The sequence below is a fragment of the Centropristis striata genome, chromosome 6, assembly GCF_030273125.1.
Source record: "Centropristis striata isolate RG_2023a ecotype Rhode Island chromosome 6, C.striata_1.0, whole genome shotgun sequence".
Classification (NCBI taxonomy): Eukaryota; Metazoa; Chordata; class Actinopteri; order Perciformes; family Serranidae; genus Centropristis; species Centropristis striata.
In genome coordinates, this window is record NC_081522.1 from 11,443,976 (window position 1) to 11,459,927 (window position 15,952).

Here is a 15,952-nt window from a genome sequence, read left to right on the forward strand (position 1 = left end):
GCAGACACTCTGGCAGCAGCAAGCAAGCTCCCTTCCCACATCCCTCACTCCCCCCCAGCCTGGCTAATCTCACCTCTTTTCTTTTCTGTCTCTTTTCACAGGGGAGGACTGCGCCAGTTAATTGCCAAGTGAGAGTGAAAACTATCAGTCAGCATGGTGAGCAGAAAGAACAGAGAGAGATGATATCTAGGAGACAATCAGTGCTGGAGCAGTTAATACATACTGACACATTCATTGGCACTTGCACAACTTCACACAAAGCACAGACATGCACAATATTTCTCTCGGCCTCTCAACAAAAAACATGGTAATGTAAGGCAAGATTTTATTGGGTTATGAATGATGTTTTGCAACAAACTGATGTGAATACCAGATGGAATTACATTAATTTTGGACACAGCAGGCTGGCATGTAGAAGACTGAGAAAGTTACTGTGTGGATAGGTCTACTCCGGGTCCACAGAGCACAGAGGAGAGATGGGAGTTGAACTGTTCTCCCCCTCAACACCACAAGCTGTCATCTCATTGTCTTGGCCCGGCACCAGGCGCTGGAGTAATTGCAGCAGTGTGGCATTGTGGGGAATACTTTGCATTCCTACTTTCACAAGGAAGTTTTTCTTCTTTCTCTGCCTCACATTGCAACCTGCCACAGATAAAACATGTTTCAAACAGTGTTGTTTCCACTGTTCCACTGTGTGTCCGGGGCAGAAGAGTAACAAAGTACCTATAATACTGAATTCCTTCTTCGGTGAAAGGTGAAGGTGTCAATGAGTGCATGTGTGGCTTTGGGATGGCAAAGGTGGGACTATCATGAGTCACTAGTGATTAATAGAAAAAAGACATAAAATGATTGGGCGTGGTATATAAAATCTGTCAGTGTTTATATAGCCTGTTAATGGCTTACAATTTAAACAGAGCTGGTTAAAAATCAAATATAAGAAATAAAAAGTGAGATGTTAAAAACAAGCAGAATAAACTCTTAAAGGAATACTTCACCTGCAAAATAACCATCTGTATATCAATTACTCACTCTATGTTGTTATGAATTCAGACATGTAGACTTGAGCCCCTTTCATAGTGCTGTTTCATGCCGGGACATTTACAGCTCTGTAACATTTCACCTCCACTATGAATGCGCCCGAAGGGGGATGCCGGGATCAAATGATCCCACCAATTTTCCGCCTCCAGAGGTAGTCACAGAGGCGGAAAATTGGTTGGACTGTTGGAAGCGGGACCACTATGAACGAGCCATTGGGGCGAAGTGGGATATTAGACGTCGCACGTTACGTCTAACACACGCCTCCCACTTGGTGCGACAGTCATCGTATCAGCAGCTGCACAACAACTGCTGCTGCCGTCGCTAACTTGGCACAGTGACCGCTGCTTATTGTAAACAAACCAGCACGCTAACTGTCCATGTGGTGTCCGCCGCTGATCGTAAACAAGCCGGCATCGCCAACTGCGCACAGAGTATCCGGTGCTTGTTGTAAACAAACAGAGGTCGCTAAGTGAACATATACTGCTGCAGCACATACATACTGCACTGTTACAGAGCTAACTGTGTAGCCTATTAGCACTGTGCTATTGTGCAGCACTGCTGCTGCTCTGTCGCACGTCACTATCGTCTTCTCCCACTATCGTCTTCTCCCACTATCGTCTTCTCCCACTATCATCTTCTCCCTCCCACTATCGTCTCCTCCCACTATCCTCCCTAGTCGTTGCGTGACGCCAGACTGCACTATGAAAGGGTACGAATATTACATCTTCGGGGGATCACTATAAATGCCCTAAGGTGAAAAGCCGGCACAGATCTTTCCGGCAATATAGCGGGACATTTGCGGGACTGCACTATGAAAGGGGTTTTGGTGAAGACAACCTGCTGGAGTTAAAACCGAGCATCAGAATGGGGAAGAAAGGGGATTTAAGGGACTTTGGCATGGTTGTTGGTGCCAGACGGGCTGGTCTGAGTATTTTCACAACCAGGGTTTACAGAGAATTGTTAGAAAAAAGAGAAAATATCCACTGAGCGGCAGTTCTGATGCCAGAGGTCAAAGGAAAATGGGACCATCACTGAACCCACAACAAGTCCAACCTTGAAGCAGATGGGACACAGCAGTAGGAGACCACATCGGCCACTTTATTTAGGTATACTAATAACACTTCACCTAATTAAGTGGCCGATGAGTGTACAGATTGTAATTTTAAGGATAAAGTATCTTTAACTTTTCATATCTTGCTATGAATTGAACTCAATGGCGTTTTTTCTTCTCTCCTTTGCCCATCCACCCCCTACCATTTCAATGTATCATCTTAGCCCTTAGAACCCTGCTGATAGCACAAACATACCAGAGGATCAGCAATCAATAATATGGGAATGTTTTGCACAGAACACCACCCCCCATATCCTCGACTTCGGAGGCCACATCTGTTTTTGATATCCTTGCCTCTGTGCTGCAGAGTTACACAATAATGATCAAGTGTGCTTTCTGAGAGGCAGAAACACTCACAAATACAGACATGAACTCATGCCAATACCAACACGAACATGCACCCTTGTTTGGCACACCAAAGGAATGAAGAACAAGATGTCACTGTGATCACTGGGCTTGGTTGACATGTTTAATAACATGTAACTGCATTGCATGTCTTTGCCTGGAGGATATAATGAAATTAATGTCATATTAATATTAATATTTAGAGACAAGGTTTTGAGAGAAATGTATGGACATGTTTAAAATGTTACGACACTAATAGATTATATGAAACACTGTTTTTACCCTGCATATCCAGGACTGAACTTTTCTTTTTCCCTTTTCTGCCTCGTATGGTTGTAAGGGACAACAAAGGACAAAATTCTCTGCCATGGATAGTATTCTACACTACATTATACAAAAGCCTCGTAGCTTTAGGCTTATTCTCTCTTAATTACAATAATGTGAGCGGAGAAGTCACCCTTGCATTTTGGAGAGATGGAGCAAAGTGAAAGAACACAATCAGGTCTCAGATGCCACAGGGCCCCTCCCCTTGACTGCACTTTTTAATGAAACTTTTGGAAATCATGCTGAGTAAACTGTTCTATTATTGTCAAAGTGACCTCACATTTGTTTAATCCTCTGGTCAAAGTACATAACATATTGAAAATCTAGTGCTAGGACGACTACAATGACTCAATATGATTTTTACAAATATACTGGAACGCAGACTTGTTTGGTAAGGAAAGACTTCAGCTGCAGCTATTGAAACAGGGGCATCCTGTCGAACTTTGCTCTAATGTATTATTGTCACCACTTTATCTGTGTTGTTTGCCACAGTGACCACAATTTTAGAGAGCTACGCTGGAATGACTCTCCTACTGACAATTCCCCAAATATGTTACAAAACTGGAAGGATGCCATTGGCTGCCTGGTCCCAGCTTTAAGCTCCTCATGCACAGTGTGACAGCCGTTATGACTCCAGATCACCTTACACTGCACTTCCCAAATGGCTCCGGGATTCCTGCAGTTACACTTAGATGTCAAGTTATGAGCTCAGCAGAGTAACAGAGGAATTTTTCAAGAACTTGTATACCTCACTGCTGGGTGATGGTATGCTTTTGATTGCCGCAACCGTTAACTTGTGAATGAAGCTAGTTATAGTTTATCATGTAAGATAATGTCTATATCTAATATCCTCAAATTTCAAATGGAGATCCCCTTGTCTTTGTAAGCTGTTTAAAGGTATACACCAAAACAAGCATACAAAGCAGCCATACACTGAATGAAGTCACACTAAAAGTTTACATTTAATGTATTTAATGTCTATAAAGACAACCAATAAAGGTACAACCCCAAAATAAAATAAAAAATTGAAATCCCTTTCTGGGTATCTTTGCCACCTCTGCTGACAAGGATGACCACATTTTTTTTGAGTCTTCCTTTCTTCCATTGTGATCCCATACTGGCATTCCTTTGGCTCTTTTTTACGACTACACCAGCTCAGACTGGCTCAGCTCTGCCAACACGGCACTGTTGGTTTATGGCATTCTCTGATTCTGTACAGCAGGCCCTCCATTATAATTATCAGTGCAATTAGCTGATTCACAGCATTTTGACACAGCGCCTAAACATACTCAGACATCTCATCAGTCACAGTTAAAAGCTCTCTGTCTCAGTGGGAAGATAGTCAGTGTTCTTGGGGAGGCTCTTTCCTGTACAAGGTGCCGCTAAGACAATGTCACAGTCTTCAGACTCAAACCAATAAATTACACTGACTAATGGAATGTATCACACCTTTCCATATTTCACCTGTCTAATTTGAATGTGTATGCTGTAACAGGCTCATGCAGTAACTTCCTTTGGTTAGAAACTAATGGAGGAAGAGAGTAGCACAATGTTTAGCTTAGAAGATGGAAAGGTAAAGTCAAATATGCTAAACACTTTTGTCATTTGACTTCAGGGAAAGGCAACTGTTCAAGTGCGTGCCACTGCACCCCCCTCATCACCCTTTCATACCATCCAAGTATAATTATATACTAAAGGAACACAGATGCTGTCTATCCTATCAAGTGTTTTATTAGATATTACTGAAAATTATATATGAATGACTAATCTAATAAGCACTCGAACTGGTTCTTGGCACTTACAGATGCTTAATGAAATACATGGTACGTAGTATTAGTACACCTCATAAATACATTCCTCACAAACAAATACTTTTTGCCCGCCGGCTAATGCAGATAGAAGCAATAAGCTTCATACTCCACCCAAACCTGCTTTCCCACAACCAACAAGAAGGGGCGCTGGCCATGATTCAGCCAAGACAAAGCAAACAAAAACCTGACCTTGATGATGCAGATAGAGTTATAGCATGTCACTGGAGGCCGGGTGATAACATTTGTGACCTATGCCTCTGGCCAGCTTTGTGCCTGGTTGGCGCTCTGCTGGTGCCATTCTGTCTTCTGCACACACCAGCTGATTGAATGTTTCTTGTCTGTTTCTCACAGCAGATTGCAAACTGTCTAGCCATCCTTGAATACCCCCCCACCCTCTACACCCTCAACTCCACCCTTACTGCCACGCTCCACTGCACACTGCGAAGCGCTGAGCGCTCCCAGTGCTATCTGCTTCATCAGACTCAGATAGTGTGGAGACTGGCGTCTGTGCTGGCCGATAGCCGTCGGGCTCTCTATGTTCAGAAATAGAGATGTGCACAAGAATGACAAAATATCAAGAACCGAGCCAATCTTCCCTTTACATCTTTTATGTAATGACGCAATAACAGCATATTTAATGCTGTTTTTGCATCATCAGACAACACACACCTCTATCCTAGTTTGACTCACGGATAATATTTTTTGTTTTCTTTTATGAGGGAAAAGTGGTAAAAAAATATTTCCAGCCTGCTGGACTTTATCTCTTTCTAATGTTGAGTCCTATAAAAACACAGTGGACACAGGAGAACGTGCCTCGCTACATGTCTGCCTCTTCCTGACTTTTCTCTTTAGTTGAAAGGTGGGGTGATTGCAGTTCAGAGGTTGAGTTCTGGTCTGCTGCGCATGTGGGCTGCTGCTTCCTGTCGACTGTAAGTCTACTGGTAGTCAGTCGATTGGGTCAACACGCAGGACTTTGTATTCAAAAAGGAGAACAAACAACGGAGACCTTGACCCTCGAGACCCTCCCCCTCTCCCCAGTCTCCTTCCAAATATCGCTGTCTGAAGAAGCTCATTTTCACATCAGCGATGTGTGTGGGCAGTGACTGAGGAGAGAATTTCATTTTGTTGAATTTTTTTAGTTCATGAAAACAGAACATAACAGATCAGGAGTTGGTTTTGAAATAAATCCCCAGCAACACAGCAAGGCAGTGAATCCTCAGCTTTTCCATCTGAATGGCTGCTCTGATTGTAGTCATGCTAAGCGGGGTCAGTGGAGACTTGCAGTAAATGGCCATGTCGCCAGTGCTCTCTGCTGCTGAGTCGACTGACGAAATAATGAACCGCAGAGGCCTGTTTGATTTCCTCTGGAGACAGTTGAGCAGGAGTCTGATCCACATACAGCCCTGGCTCCCACTAACCCAATCTGCTTTACCCCGCTCTTTCTCTCTGTCTCTGACCAAGAGACGGCGTCTGCGCAGACCTTTTTAGGGTACATCTATTCACTGTGATTTATAGTAAATTAAAAAGCTGTGAGCTCAGTTGCACAGCTAAAATGCCCTCCCTGACTGCCTGGCCGTGCTACACGCTGTCTGAGCTCGGCTCCATTTCCTCTCATGTCCATTTCGTTGCCATTGAGCAGACCAACAATTCACATGAAATTGTGTGTTTCTAAGGAAAGGTTCATTTAGCCCTGCAGTTTGTGGCGCATACTGATCATGCTTAAATTAGACAGCTGGCATGTATGAATATTTTATGGCCCACAATATTATGTACATAGGGTCTCTGCTGTAAGGTGTAACACAGTTAAAAATAGTGATTTTGGATCAACTGCATGTTACAATAGCAGCGACATAATTATGAGTCCATGATATTACAGTGCAAAGTCAGAAAGACTGGTAAAGGAACAGTCATGAAGGAGCACACATCAAATCCAGTATTTTTCTGGGAAACAAGGAGGTTGGTGAGCTTGCAGGCAGCCAGTGGTGATGTGTCTTGGCAGGCACAGATAGGGGCAGTGTAGTCATGGACCCAGTCATCATCATCTGGCCGCACATTCCTACCCTATCTTTGCAGTAAACTGGATCTCCTTCTCCCCCTTATCAGCTGTCAGGAATTTTCTATCAGAGGCCCTCTTTCTCTCTCTTTCTCTCACTATCTCTTTTGCTCTCTTATTCTGACTCCCTTACTTTTTTTTCTCTCTTCCTGTCCCTTCCTTGAAGCTGCAGAGCTGACACAGAGCAGAAACGGTTAATGGTCATTAAGATAAGGAAGCAAGGAGACGTCAGGCAGCTCCTAGGACAGGCTGGAACCCAAACAGCTCTGGTGCCTACTGCGTCACAACTGCAGGAGGCCCTCTGCCCCCGGGAAGCCCCACTCACATACAGACACATGACACAAACGGACACATTCAAGAAATATATTTCACAAGCTTTTATGGCCCATTTCTCTAGATTTTATCATTCTTACATAGTTGCCAGTTTATGAACAAATTATTATTATTATTATTATTATGTTTATTTGTAATACATGTCGATAAATGAATGTAGATAACTCGCAATATATATATAAATTCCTGATGAAATAAAGATAAAGAATATATATATTCTTTATTTTATTTGTGTAATAGAATTCTTTCCAATGACAATTTTATTTATGTCATTATTAATGATACTGGGCTAATAGGCTTGATCATTAAAAATAAGAAACTTGAAATCATTTTTTACAATAAACATGGATGATAATTATTTATAATTTGTTGCTATTTTTCACCAAAAAAAAGAACAATAATGTTATGTCATAAATTTATTACAAATATTTCTGAACAACAAAATCTGAAATATGTCCAAAGGTGTCAACATCTTTATTCCTACCATCATGATTAAAGCCATAACATGGTCATTTAATGAGTGCATCTCTGTTGACTAGAAGTCAAATAAGCACAATCAGATCTGTGAACAGAGAGAAGAACAAATACCAGACACTACATGTTTATCAGTGCAATTGGTGCATGGTGTTGTAGTTTGACATTTTAATTGCTTTAACTGGTGTTCCTCCTGGATAAAACAAGCCATTTTTGCTTGAGGTCTCAAAAATCTACAAAGAAAGTGTGACGCCAGATACCTGCTGTGAAATACAGTATTTCCTTGAAGGAAGTTAATGGTGTAGATGGGGCTCTCTGCTGAGTTAAGGATTATGCAGAGTACCAGCTCACTGCTGTCTTGTCTGGCATGTTGTCTTAACATCTGGTCTCCCCATACTGCAAGCTAAAATATGGCTACAATCCATGCCGCTGTGCCCATAATCCTGTAGTATCAGAGCACAGGCAGAGGGGTCTCTCTTTCCTCTCTCTCCCTCCCTTTCACCCCCGTGTGATGACAGACCCCTGAGAGGAGCCCTTTGTTAGTAATTGAGCTTACCTCATTTTCAAAATACCAGGAGCCCTGCTGGATAATAAAAATGTGCCTATACTGGGGTACATATTTCTGGCAGAAGCCAAACAGCGCTATGCACAGAAAACAGAGCTGTGCTTGTTGAATTAGACCACAAAGAAGGAAAAGGTTTGTTTTTTTTTCATTCCCTGACTTTTCTTTGGTCACTATTTTTTTTCTCTCTGCAACCTTAACTACAGTGGGAGAGTGGCCTTGCGTGGAGTCTGGATCGCTGGGACCTTAGTAATATCCACTAGAGAGCCTGTAATTACTCAGACAGCACTGCTGCCATCAGGCCACGCCTCCAGCCCTCTGCAGGCTTGGCGGCCTGTAAACGTGTCAGTGGCAGGATGTCTCTCCTCCTCTCCCTTATACACTTTCTTACACACAAGAAGAAGGTCAAATGCACTATCTCAATGAATACAAATAACAAAAGCAACCTTTAATGTTTACTTATTTGCATGAGCGGATGGTAAATGACCTGATGATACTTGTGGCCCTTCAACTGCAAAAACAGAGTTGTGTATTTTAGCAAGACTTCTCTCCATGTAGAATAATATTGCTGGGTTTGTGGCAATAAGACAAGATGACAACAGTCTCTTTCCTCCATTAGTCATTTCCAACAACACAAATCACTGGGAAGTACTCTAGATTATTTGCCTTCTGGTATACCAAAGGAGATAAAGCAGGAATGTTCAAGATGAACTTAGATAACAGTGCAGTGTGTACATTATCTTCCATACTTCTGGTAAGCGACACAGAGTTGCACGTGATCATACATAGGCACACAGGAATGCTTTTCTCCTCCTAACTTGCACACAGTCTATAGCACTAACTATTGGCTATCTTACCATCAGTGTTGAGGCTGGCAGACACGAGTCTTTGAAATGTGATCCTTCTCCCAGCCAAGTCCTGCCTCCCTCACCCTAATTGGATGATTATATCCAGAACAACATTATTTTAACTTGGAATGAGATGGGGGAGTCCTTAAATGCTCAGAAAATTCCTCTTGACTTGCGATTTGTACCCGTGGCAAAGAGTTACCAACTTCACGCTGTCAGGACTGGAAACAAAGCAGGGCTCGGCCTCGTCAGCGCTTTAGCTATTCTAGTGGTCATCCGTGTATCAAAAAAATCCTAAAAACAGACAAAGCCTCTTGCATATTTGCTTAAACTTTCAATGCCCCATAATCATGCCAGTAATGATAGTGTGTTTGCTTTGTCCAAACACCAGGGGCTCTGTTCTAAACACACATATACACATTCGCATATACACACAGAAAGCACTGGGACGATGATGGATGTGAAGAAATTACAGGCCAAAGGTACTGAGGCTCCCTCTAGTCATTTAAATACACAAAGTACATAAACATAGGAGGACTACACTAAAATCATATTCAATTCATACTGAAACAAACTATTAGTAAAATCATAATGTTCACAACATGGGCAGCCAGTTGTTGGCAGAGATAATACTCATTTTGAATCACTCAAGTTAAACAGACTCTAAGACGAGCAGAACAACACAATCATTTTATCCCTATTAGTGCTGGATATTATTGAGCTTATGTTTTCCTACAAGTCATCAAATGACTTTACGCAAGCATTTCGTATTCTAAGTAATTAGAAACACCCGTATGTTATATGGTCCAGAGAGAGATGCAAATGTCGTTGAGTCAGTGGCAACATACTCCTGAGTGATTTTGTTGGGAGACATTAAAAGCTTTAATAAAAACAAGTTTGAATATCAAAGGCTTTGGTTAAAAAAACAACATCTACCCGGAGGGGAAAATTGTACAATTACCTACAATGTGCCAGGCTGCTTGCCAGTTGAAAACCAGGTCATGGAAAATGTACATATCCAGCACAGAGAAAAAGGCAAAACCACATAGTTACATAAGGACTCTAATAGCATTGTCATTCTTCATTTACAAACACAATCTTTTCTTTGAATACAATACCAAGAAATTCTGCAGCCAGTGTGTATTTTTGCGTTTGTATGTGCCTACACATATAAGCCAGCTTCAATTCATGGACGGTCATTTCCTCTCCATTCACTGAAGCGAGTCAGAATAAATTACAGTAACACAAACATATATACTAAATCAAATCCTGATGTTTGCATCACCCCCATCACCTCTGGCCTCTACACTGTATTAACAGTCCACAGTGTGCCATGGCATTACGGTAACAACAGTCTGAAAAGCATGCTGTTACATGGGTTTCTAAATAGAGAGCATCCTGTCACACTGAGTGCGTGTGAGAGAGAAAATGGGAACTTATTTCCTGAATGCTCCACGGAGGGAATTAGCATTAGCCTTGTCACAAGGTCAGGGTTCACATCAAGGGTATGGAAGCAGGAGAGAAGTCACATGACCACCTCATTGGCAACTGATGTTTGAGGTTACTGGCTGCCAGGCCTTCAGCAGGTGAACAAACACTTCACTCTATATTCTGAACAACATGCAGCAGCTTCTGGGGAGCAGATGCTGTCATCACCTGGCACAGAGCTGGAGGTAATGCTGCTTTCAGAGTGGTTTTGTTTGCTAACATCCAAACTGTTTAGTTGGTCCGTGTCTAATTAAGGTCTCTATCCCCGACTCCCTACAGCATCCTAAAAAGCAAACTCTACGATATTTTAAAGTGCTACTATTAGTGTCTGTGCTTCTCCAGTTTTATCATCATATTTACGAGCTAAGCACCCATCTTTCTGTGAAATAAATACCAGACCGTCTTTTGAAAAGCCATAAGGTTGTTTAGCAACATTTGCTGTTGCGCTGTCAACATTTCCACAATCCTGGAATACTCTTGTAATTAGATGGATGAAAAAATGTTCTTTGTTTCAAGAAAAAAAAATGTGACTGAGCTGGGACATGATTTAAGTCCATGCTTAATTTATGCAGCATGAATACAAATTAAAACTTTTTATTTTATAATTGTCTTGGATGTTACTTTCAATTATTTTATATTTTAATATTAAATATGTATTATATTATAATATAATTATAATACATTTTTTTCTTATTACACAAAGGTACTGAGATATGTCATTTTCAGCTAAATGGATATGAAATAAAGTAATAACTTGGAAAAAGATTTAAAATTTGTTTTTTTTATCTTGGATTTCTGAAGACCCTGATTTCATTTTTGGGACAACAGGCCTTTGTTCTTGTCTTGTTCATTTGTTGTTCAAAATCATTGTTGTTAAACTACCTAATCTGTATTATATTTTCTGTAAGAGAGCAATTTCTATGGCTTGGAATATTCTACGGTGTCCTTTATCCTCTATATGGAGAATTGAGCTGCTGACCTCTGGAAGGAGATTTAGACTTCAAGGTCAGGTATTTATCTATCAAGTCATACTCATGATGACCCAACTGATGATTAGTTTCCCATTAAACTACTGAGAGCTGATGATGATGGTTTTAGCAATAGTATGTTCTATGAATAATATGCATTCATGTAATTTATTATATTTTTTGTACCCCAGTCTGTGAACCTTATGCTTTACCTAGATGCAATAGATCGTCGGCTTTCCTCAGAGACAATAAAGTCAAAGTTTAAGTTGAAATATGGTACAAAATGACTTGCTTGACATGTTTGCCAGAGCTGGGTGGCATTTCCTCTGAATGCGGCAGACAAAAGCTAACCCAAGAAACACATGATGCAGAACAAAAAATAAATCATGAGTGAGTGCGTAAATAGACTAAAGAAAGTGTCTGTCGTCCAGGGCCTTGTTTGTTTGTACTCTTTCCCAGGCTGCCTGGATTCATTAACACGTAGCCCTTGGCAGCACCCACTTTGGCACACAGGGTTGAGCTGAAGGGCGACCATGGCTGTGCAGCCTCCTTTTGCAGCAGATGAGGACATGTCTTCTCCACCCATCCACACTCAACCTTACCCCACCCTGCATAGCACCCTCCTCTGACACATATCAACGCCCTCCACCCTTGTTCCAGTGTCAAATGGCCCAGTTCTGAGGGCAAATGTGTTAAATATTTTAATGCTTTGGTCCAACAGAGGAAATTAAGCATGAAAAAATTATGCAGATTTTAGATTACACAAACAATCAACATAGTGGATACTAGGTGGAGTGAATGGGTGGGAGAGATGGAGACTAAGGAGGCAGTCCTTAGATGTTGTGTTTCCAATCATTACTGCCTTGCTTAGTCTCAGCTGGCCAGGTACACCCCCTCCGCTGCTCCTAACCCTCACTCTCACCCACAATGCACCTGGAGCAAGGCCAGGGCTGCTGTTAATTTGGCCTCATTATTAAGTTAAATGCAGCGCGGGCGGCGGTGCTAGAGCTAATGAGCAGTGCAGAGCTGGCTGTGCTGCTCCCAGCCTCGTGTCCCAGCCATTAGAAAAATTAGAGAGTGGAAAATGAGTCAAGGGTTGTGGAGGCCTTAATTGAAGTCTTGAATGAAACTGTCTCTGATCTGAGTAAACCCTGCGCTGACTGGGAAGGTCTCAACCCTCACTTAGAAACAGAATAGCTCCTGTTGGGGTCAGAATGTGCATTTGTGTCAACAAAATCAACATGGTGTAGGACAAGGTGTTTCAGGTTGGAACCGATACATGATAAACAAATTAACTACCCCTTGTTGAACAAGAAATTAACTTACAATGTTTTACAGCCATTGTTTGAGTATGTATGTATGCATGTGTGTTAGAGAGACCCTTTTTGGTTATGTTTATGCAAAAGATGGTATCTGAGCTGTGTGGGTGGCATGGTCTCTGCTCAGGGGGAGCTGTGGCTTCAGTGAAGCTAAGAGCAGGGGCACTACAAAAATACACATGTGAGGGACAAACAGGGCACTCAGCATATCAAAAGACAAACTTACATTTAAGGCTTTTAAAGAGTGGAAAAAATACTGGTTTGTATGGCATAAACTGTTCAAAGCTGTCCAATCCTCTGGAATAGTATCCGTCTTAAGTAATCTCAGGGACCGTCGATCATTTAGCCACTCAGTCAAGACCGTGAGAGACTAGGAGGTTTAGGAGTCTCTATGTTTAGATGACTTTGAGGGTTTTTCCTCTGCAGCCTTGCTAAATTGTCCAAACACGACCACACTGGCATTCATTTGCACTTCATCCCAACACAGCTTATCCTGACCACACATTGACAATGTTTTTCTGGGAGATACTGCAGAGATAGCTGGCCAAATCTTTGAAACAAAATCAGCAGCTTACAGAGATCAGCTAGAGGCTCCATTTCAATATTAAAAAAGGAGAGAAAGATCAGCTCCCTGTTTAGGTTTTGCTGAACTCTGCTAGGAGGAGATAATAGCCTGAGGCTGGAGGAACATGGGAGGCAGATGATGACGATGATGTCGTGAGTATGTGTGCAAGTAGTTTGTGGGTGTTTCCTTAAATCTGACAGACATCTCTGCTTAGATTTGTCTCAAGGGTCAGAGGCTGTAGTAACTGAGCTTTGTTCAAGTGCCTCATCCAGGCTCTTGTCTCCCTCTCCCTTTTGCTCCAGTGTGTGTCACTAGGGACAGTGAACAGCAAATTCCTGTCACAGTATTGTCCTCCTGCAAGCCCGCTTCTGATGGAGAGCACTTAGCCATGTTTATAGCTGTACAGGTTCAAAGAGAGGCCAGCAGCACAATGGAGCAGGGCAAGTTGGCTGCAGCACCACTGTGTGGGAAACACCATCACACACCAAGGAATCAAAACAAAGACACAGAAGGGGAAAAAACTCTGGAAGGATTAAGGAAATTGACATTTTTTCCCCATTCTATTCTGCCACGTTGAATTCGACAGAAAACATTTCCTCAACACAACAGCAACATTAGCCAAAAAGTCCTCTGGCACAGCAATAGACTTTTAAGAAAACTGACAACAGACATTAAGGTCATTAGTGCATCAGTCAAAAATATTTTTCAGGCGCTGAAAAGCCCCACTTTTACACAGCTGGCCTCTGATTGGAGAATGCCTCTTCCTCAGTGAGCCATTGGCTGGGTGAATGGGTGGGGGTGTAAGGCCATCTATAGGGCAGTGTTGTCAAAGTTATTACATCAATGTGCATGACACTGCTGACTGGTTGTAACAGCTCTTACTTTATGTTGACTTCCCGTCATGAGAACAGAAATCTATGCATACTTGGCGTCAGTGTAGGTGAAGGGCAGACACAAACGCCACATTAAAGGGATAAAACTGGAGTTTCGGTTTTGAGTAAATGTTTGGCTAACTCAGCTTCATCACATGTCCGGCATTTAACTAAATAGTGTGCTGACATTGAACATCACATACAATAAAGGCAGCCAGTCTTCTCGTGGTGGCCTTCTCACCCCAACCAGCCCCTGTGACCTGTCCTTCAGCCCCCCCTCCCCATGCTTTAATCCAGCTAACCTTGTCAAAACCACCAGACCTCATTCAGAACAAGCAGATGACTCTCTGCACGCCAGTGGCCTCTATAAATAGAAATTTCATTGAGGAGCAGCAGGCTGAATGGGAGGTATTGTAAACAGCGGGCCAGCCTAAAGCCTTACACAGGGCTAACCTGGGAAAGTGATGGAAAGTGACATGCTGCAGCCATGAGGCATGCAGTACAATAACAAACTGACACCGATGTACCACTGTCCACTGTCCTTCACTTCACATGTAAAGGTTTTACCTCATGCTGTTAACTTCCCAAAATCTACTTGCAAACAGCATACTAAAAACATTCTTTGGGTGAAGCGACAAAACAATGTGGTTTATGTTTATTTCTAAAGCAGGAACACTGTCCCTGAGAGATTTAAAGTTTCCAAACTTTCCTGTGACCCCTTTGAACAATAAAAAATGAGATGTTTGTGGAAAGACAAACAGGGCAGCTCACTCTGCATTTTGTATAAAGAACTGTCAGCAACAGTCCAGAACTGACCATGAAGCTGACATACTTGTACAGTATGCCTAGTATGTCTGGTTCATCTCCACCGATAGTAAATATACTGCGGTAGCCAATACAGGCAAACGTGCCACAACATTTCCATTAGTAGAAACATGCCACAACTTCAGATAAAACACCAATTTGAAAAACGTGGAAATCCAAAACAAATGTGACAACAGAAACAGCAGCAGGCGATCCTGCTAACTAATTAGCCAGTTACTAAATGAGTAAAATGGAACATTTTAATGCTTCATGCACACACTCTTGTCACAGCTTGAAAAGCACACTGCTATTGCCATATAAGTAACTTTTTTCTGTTACCAGCATTGCATGAAAGCATGCTAGCAGCTAGCTTCATTAAATGTAATAATATTCTTATAATCCACTTGGCACTACCTCTTCAGGCCTGGGAAATTTCTGTTTTGTTGACTGGATATGCAGCATTTTTCTGTTGCATTTATCTTTGGTGTGTTTTGTGACTTTGCATCATTTCTGTATTTGTGGCATGTTTGCTGTTCTTGAATTTGTTTCGGCCTTTTGCAGCATGTTTTTTTTTTTTCATTTTCAGCATGTTTCCGTTGTATTTGTTCTGAATTTTCATATGTGCTTTTAAATTACCATTGTTTCTGAAGCTGCAGCACTTTCTCAATGTTATAGGCCGTTATAGCCGTTTGCTCTCGTCTGCCACCGTAGTGTACAGTTGTTTTTAAGCACAACTCTACATCGGGCTGTGTGTTGGACAAAGACCCAGCTGCCTGATTCACTGATCATTAATTCAGTGGACTTTCATACACAAGGCAGTTTAACAAGCCAACTCTGGTATGATTTAAAAGGCTTGGCATGGGAATTATGTCTTCCTTAGGGGGTAAAAATATGTTGGATAAATCAAAGGATTATTTTGTGAACTAAACTGTGCCATTTAGTGATGTCAAAAAACGGCTGACATCTCATTCAGTTCAGGTATTTGCAGCGTGATAGATTTATTTGATGGGGGAGACAATTTGATCAGTGAGGCTAAG

General features: G+C 41.9%; 1 long non-coding RNA gene across 1 annotated transcript in view; it reads right to left on the reverse strand.

Moving 5' to 3' along the window:
* Positions 1 to 338: 338 nt before the first annotated feature.
* LOC131973398 (uncharacterized) overlaps positions 339 to 15,952 on the reverse strand; it is a 30,540-nt gene continuing 14,926 nt past the window's right edge. The window contains exon 3 of the long non-coding RNA XR_009394567.1: positions 339 to 642. This is a non-coding gene — a long non-coding RNA (uncharacterized LOC131973398). The remainder of the gene's footprint in view (positions 643 to 15,952) is intronic.